Source organism: Convolutriloba macropyga, chromosome 10 (assembly GCF_964194025.1).
Source record: "Convolutriloba macropyga chromosome 10, txConMacr16.3, whole genome shotgun sequence".
In the NCBI taxonomy this organism is placed as follows: domain Eukaryota; kingdom Metazoa; phylum Xenacoelomorpha; order Acoela; family Convolutidae; genus Convolutriloba; species Convolutriloba macropyga.
This window is the reverse complement of record NC_134477.1, coordinates 28,467,157-28,474,156: the sequence shown is the minus strand read 5'-3', so window position 1 is coordinate 28,474,156 and position 7,000 is coordinate 28,467,157. Positions and strand designations below refer to the sequence as shown.

Here is a 7,000-nt window from a genome sequence, read left to right as displayed (position 1 = left end):
TTACTGAGCCACAAATACCTTCTTTGGAACTCAAATGCTTGTATTTATCAGCCAATCCCAGTTGAGCATAGAATTCTGAAACAAAATCTGCCGTCAAAACTTCAAAATACTGTTGATAGTTCAGCAGATGCAGATGAGGTAACTAGCCAAAAATCACATGATATCCGTGGATTTTTTGGCTAGTTACTACCTCTGCAAGTGCTGAACATTTTATGAAAGGTTTTCGACCCGAAAACGTATCCGCTCTACGGACTGGGCTGGATACAAATAATTCAATGCTAAGAATCGCAAATATTACAAAAAATTACCGGTAAATTTACCAAATATATTTACCGCAGAAAATGTTTCAAAAAAGATGCCAGAATAGCGGTGAGGGCGTTGAAAGCAGTGACAAAAAGGACCGCTAAGAATCGCAAATCTTACAAATATTCATCGCTAAATTTACCAAAATCTTTGCCGCAAAGAGTACTGCAAAAAGTAATGTAAGAATAGCAGTGAACGCGTTGAGAGCGGTGAAAAAAATATTCAGTGTTAAAAAACCTCATATCGCAGAAGGTTTCATCGCTAAGTGAATACAAGTTTATATAGAAGCATATTTTAAATGAAACTATGTGATATTGGAGGAGAATGCGTCGAAAGCGTTAAGAAAATTTCACCCTTTTTACAACACAAGTCACTGGATTGCGCATATAGCTTCAGTACTGGAAGCATAGTTTGTTATGAGAACGATTGCTGTTTAAGATTACTGTTTACTACACTTAACTTGCCGTTTTTGTTCCGGCCCACTTTATTGGAGAAGAACTATATATTCAAATGGGTTTTTTGTTCAGTCAGTTTTGGCCGATCGATAGACTCATCGCATAGCTTTGTGAGTGGTATCATTAGAAATCCCTTCCAGCATAGAATATATAACAAAAAAAGAATTTAATTCATATTGTTTGCATGGGGTTATCGATGTTTTAAGTTTTGTAAACATATGGTTGATTTTCATTATTATTGTTCCCTTTTTCTGTATATTACCCACTTTTTGCAAATTCTGCCGAAGAATATTTTAATATTTTTGCAAATATTATTGATCGTTTTACTTCTTTAAAAATGGCGTTTATCTGTTTGATCCCAATTTCGACTAAGATTGTTGATAAATTAATCAAAATTTAGACTTTTTTCAACAAAAATTTCAACGCAATAATCATTTAAGTCCACTTTGTTTAATTTTTTTCAAATCCTGAACATATAATTTCGAATAACCCCAAAGTTAAAGTTACATGTTGTAATATTAAAAAACAAAATTACTACATCATTCGTTTGAATGAATAAATATGATATTAAAAAAACAAAAAACTAAGGCTCAGTTTCTAGTTTTATAAATTTTCTGTTTGAATTTCGGCGGGAATTTTTTTTTTCAAGAAGCAGTTTATGAGCACTGTCATATTTGGTTTTAAAAAAGCAAACTTTTATACCCCCATCTAATTTGTTTGTTTATTTTGACAATTGAGTAGGATGGATAACTTTGAAAAAATATTGCACTCATTTCTACATATGACAAAACAAGTGATCTAAAAAGATTTATTCGAGCCTTTAAAGGTATTTGATTGCGTACCAAATAAAATGATCTGATTGCGAAAGTCATTTTACTGATCACAATATTAAGTTGTTCTTGGTATGTAAACTCTTTGTCAAGAATAACACCTAAGTATCTGCATTCATCTGTTGGTTTCAATGAATGACTTTTAAATTCAACGCAATTGACAGTTGGTGAATTTGCCTTTTTGAAAACCATTATTTCTGTTTTCCCTTCATATAGGGTTAATTTGTTTTGTTTTATGTATTGTTCAGTTTCCATCAATATTTTTTAGCCTTTTGCTTCTAAACAATATTCATTTTTCATGACATAAAATTGCCGTGTCATCTGCAAATTGTAAAACATTCGAAATTTTCCCTATTTTCTCGCCAAAGTCATTTACATAAAGTATGAATACTAGTGGTCCTAGTACAGTACCTTGTATAATACCGCATTTTATATTTGTCCAGTCGGATTCAACTATTCTGTTTCTTACAAACGGTTTCCTGTTAATTAGAAACGAAATCAATAAGGATCTTGCGTTTTCTCCCAAATCATATATTTCAATTTTTAGGAGATAATATGCAAGGATATTGAGTTAAAAGTTTTTGCTAAGTCCAGAAATAATGTTAGGACTCTATCGTTTTCTTCAACGTAATGATTTATTTCCGCTCTCAGGGCAATTTTTGTAATAAGACACAATTTTTGATTTTGGAAACCAAAATGATTTTTGTTAATTATTTTATTCATATCTAAACGTGCCTACATTTGTTCCAGTAGAGGTCTTTCAAGAATTTTGGCTAATGTTGGAGTGACCGAAATTGGTCGATCATTTTCAGGGCTATGCCTGTCGCCCCTCTTATAGATGGGACTGACATAGGCTTTTTTCAAAACATCAGGGAATGTGTTTGCGTTTATACACTTAATAGCAAACTGTAAATGGGTTCCAATGGACAACATAAATCTTTCAATGGCCAGGATAGTAAATGCCCTGGTCCAGTTGATTTTGTAATGATATTTTGTCAATAATTTTGTATAGTTCTCTTCTGGTTACGGGCCTGAAATTGAATTAATTTCCCTTAAAATTCAAAGAAGGCAACTTAGGAGCAATTATTCTCCCAAAGTAAAGTCCAAGACGTGCAAAACAATTATTCAAAGAGTTATGATGCTATTTTCACCTAATACTACGTTATGGCCCTCTTTTAGCTTTGCATTTTTTTCTGTCTGTTTGTTTGAGTTAATTTTGTTTTTAATAAATTTCCATTGTTCTTTGAAATTGGGAGATTCTCAAAAAATTGTTTTGTATAATCTGCAGATGCTTTACGTAATTTTCTATTAACATGGTTTCTCAGTACTTTCTACCTGTTAAAGAGCTCTTGATTAGCATATTTTTTCAATTCATTGAAATCACGATGTTTTTCATTAATAAGACTACACAGTTCTTTTGATAGCCATTTTTTTGTTCTCCTTTTTTGTTTTCACTTCTTAATTTTTCAAAAGTGCGTGACAATTTAATACATTTTGGAAAATTTTTATAAACTTTTGAAAAACTTTATTTGCTCCGATTTTTTTGTAAATTAATGACCAGTCTTGCAAAGCAAACTTACGGTTATACATACCTCTTATGCATCTTCTTTTATCTTGCAATAAATATTCCGTCTTTTGCTGCTTACATTCCTATTTCAATGATGATTGATATACAATAGTGATCTGTTTCGAAGATTTGATTTTTAGAAATAAAGCAGTGGTCGATTGAAGAAAATTTTTCTCCATTGTTCCATGTTGCTTTTTTTTGTGTTCACGTAGTTAACACACAAAAAACTGCCGACACAGCCTTTATTAACTCCAACAATAGGTTTTTCAATTGTGCAGTTTTTGACAGCGTTCTTCTTGAAATAAAATTTTGCGGGTGCTGTTAATTTAACTTAAAAACTATGCAAATATTGCATCATTCTTTTTATACACTGAATTTTCGTTAGTTAAGTTATCCATATCTATATTTTTGCCAAAAGTGTGTGTTCGTAATGGAAAATCGGTGTGTGCGTGTTGAAAGACGATGCTGATTTTTTTATTGCATTATAACGTTGTCAACCAAAAAGGACGCCAAAGTAGAAGAAATTTTGTACGCTAAATCTTACTACTAACTTCTTTCGGGGGCGTTCCAGCCATTGATGACGGCTCGTGTTTCAACTAATCGGCTGCTTCCTTCAGATTTATCTGCCTGAACCAAAGTGAGCAGTGTTGAAGGACCAATTCGGCTTTAAACACAATTTTTTTTATCTTAGTTTGTTTGATCACTGCTGTTAAGTATCGAATCATTTTTTTTGTTTACAAGCGGTTTAAGCTTTCTTTTCTGAATGCTTGCAAACACCTTTTGCCATATTTTTCCATCAATCTGTGAATTTTTTTTGGATTGTTGAATTTTTGTAAATTAAGGAATTGGTTACAGAGTATGTTGGCCGTTTTTTAAATTTAGTTGTGAAGTACATTTTTCTCGAGCCAAACTCATGCACAAATGTTTGGCTTCAGTTTGGCAGAATCATATGCGTAGAGATGATTTCAGTCACCCCTCGCTGATTTAAATGTCTTAGAGGTTGTTGCAAAATTTTGACAGTATTCTTTTGTAGATTTCAAAGTCTTCAAGTGGTCCGTTTCCAAAAAAAGTAATACCTTCAGTGCCGCACATTTTTCACAGAAATTGTATTTTCTCTAATTTGTTATATTCTTTCTTATATTCTTTCAATTTGTTATATTCTTTCTTATATTCTCTCAATTTGTTATATTTTTTAGGCTAATTCTTGTTTTGAATTAGCCTATTATCTTGTCCAGTTTGAAAAAAATATATAGATTTTGTAATCTTTTTCCTTAGTGATTGCCGTATGCCAGATTTAAAATGCAAAGTAAAGAATCCATATATTGAGAGAAATTTTTTTGCAGAATTTTCCGGCATGAAAAAAAATCGAAACCGATATTCAAGGATGAAATCAGTCGAAAAACCAAGTTAAATTATAATTGAATCACCATCATCTTGAGGCATAAATAGTTCAAACGGAAATGTTCAATTGAAAACTTTGGAAGATTAATTCTTTCAACTTTTTGAATACCAATTTTTAAATTTCCCATCATCTGAAAACGAGAGATAACAAAATTTTATGCCAGAATTTTTACATTTGCAGATTTTTTCATTAAACGTTTGGACTAAACTAATTAAAAGTTTTGTCCATCGCAAATTACAAATAAATTGTGACACTGCGATTTTTTTAGAAATTATTACAGGCCAAACATTTTAATTTTGACGTTCTTGCTAAAACTGCCCAATTAGTTGTTTTATGTTGTCTTTAGATTTTATTCAACGGAGAAATGTATGAATACAACAATTTTTGCAGTACTTCCATCATTCACTTCAGTAACTCAGTAAATTCTCAGCACATAATAAAAAGGGAGAACATAAATAACAAGGACAATACGATAGAAAAATGAATCAAACACAAAATTCCTTTTTAAACCGTTCAAAAAAAATTTGTAATCTTGGAAAAATTTTGCTCCGATTTGAAAATTTTACAAAACTCCTTCAATAAGACCATACAATTTGTATTAAAAAAATTTGCAACTCCTATACGGTGGCCACTCTCTTGTAATGTTCTAGTAGCTTTAGGGACACTTATTTCATATTGTTTATAAAAGTTTTAATTTTTATTGACTAATGTCTGACTTATTCAGCACTGTTAATATTGTATATTGAGCCAATAAGACAGCGACGACCAAATTTCGTTGTAAGACAGTCATTCAACCACTTAGCGTTTCAGCACTAGCTGAGTCAAACTTAAGTTTAAGTTTTTCAACAATTACAATTTGTACTCAGTCAGTGAAACTTGGCTACCAAAAGATCAGACGACTCAAATTAGGACGAGATTCACAAAGTTTTGTTTTACTGAGCGTTACCAATGATTGGTTGAATCGGCTGGACGCACCTAACTCAGACAGACTCTCCTTTTTGAGAAAACTGGGTTTTTAAAATTACAAAGCAGCCACACCTTAAGAACAGCTGTCTCTGTCCCAGTCGATGGTAATTACCATCGATTGGGACAGAGACAGCTGTTCTTCGTTCTTAAGGTTGTGGCTGCTTTGTAATTTTGACAACCCAGTTTTCTCAAAAAGGAGAGTCTGTCTGCGTTAGGTGCGTCTGCTGTGACCCAAAACAATAAGAAACAGTAGAACAACCTGCTTAGTAAGCTGTTTTGTTGCTCAATTTTGGAAAAAAAAATAAAAATTACCGGGAGATTTGAAAAAAACAGTTTCTGATAACCATTTTCCTAACAATTATTTTTAATTTTTCAATATTTCAATGAATCACAATGATCAATGCTACCTAGGCTCACGTTGACGAAAAAAGACCAGGAGATGCAAAAATGATTCTAATTTTTTTTTTTGCAATCATATCGCAAAGCGTCTCAATGAAAGACCTTATAATGCTTAAAAGTGGGCATAATCTTGAAAAAATGCCAACAGGTTAATTCAACAGAATCTTTTCTAACGTACTCTTGTGTCTTCATTGTTGAAACACATTTGGGGGTTAAAAATCTTATGCGATTTCTTATTTTGTCATCGTTACGTTTTGTTTATTTTTCTCGTGCACAAACACATATGGTATCGTCAAGTTAATGAAAAACGGCCCAAGAATTTAAGATACATTGTCGAATTTGTTCTTTCCAAAAAGTTGACACAAAAGAATTAGAATTTAAAATAAAGCCAGAAAAAACCGGATAGTGAAACCAATTTTATAGTATCTTTATTTTTTCTCAAAAAAATCATTTTTGTCAACAAAAGTGTTTAGATTGTTTTTAATTGGTTTCAGAAAATCTTAAATTTTTTTCGTAATATGTTTCAGAGATTGATTTCAATTTATGATTTTGATTGGCAGGAAATCTATTTCACAACTAAATTGCCTAACTTTTTTCGTGAAAATAAAAAAAATATACCATGTGGTGGTTTTTCATTTTTGCTAGTAGTTTAAACCCTATAAAAATGAGTTCATAGAACTGTGGTTTTTCAGTGAACTAGTGCATGTCTTTCATGTGACCTTTCATTTTAGCTGCCCTCTCCTTGTCTCCTACCTAATCATATGTTTTTATGCATTATGAAAAAAATGTGGAACATTTCTAATCTCCTAAGAAGAATATAGCTAATATCAGTTATTCGAGTTTTTTTATGCATCAAACGTTTCAAACAATAATTTTCTGTCAGCAACTGCAACAACTTTTGATAATAGTTTTCATCGAAGAAAATTCACGCATAAAGTTATTGATACAAAACGTTTTTCCAGAATTGTCTTTGCAAATTTTTGTGATTGTCTTATATATATATATATATATATATATATATATATATATGACAGTTCAGTTGGAAACGGTGAACTAAATTTCGTAATTTGACAGTTAA

The 7,000-nt window shown here is 31.5% G+C and overlaps 1 long non-coding RNA gene across 1 annotated transcript; it reads right to left on the bottom strand.

The window, feature by feature from the left end:
* LOC142348343 (uncharacterized) lies at positions 1 to 5,408 on the bottom strand. Its single transcript, XR_012760721.1, has 3 exons — positions 5,285 to 5,408; positions 3,707 to 3,782; positions 1 to 75 (listed from the first exon to the last, which is right to left on the bottom strand). It is a non-coding gene; the product is annotated as an uncharacterized LOC142348343 (long non-coding RNA).
* Positions 5,409 to 7,000: the final 1,592 nt, after the last annotated feature.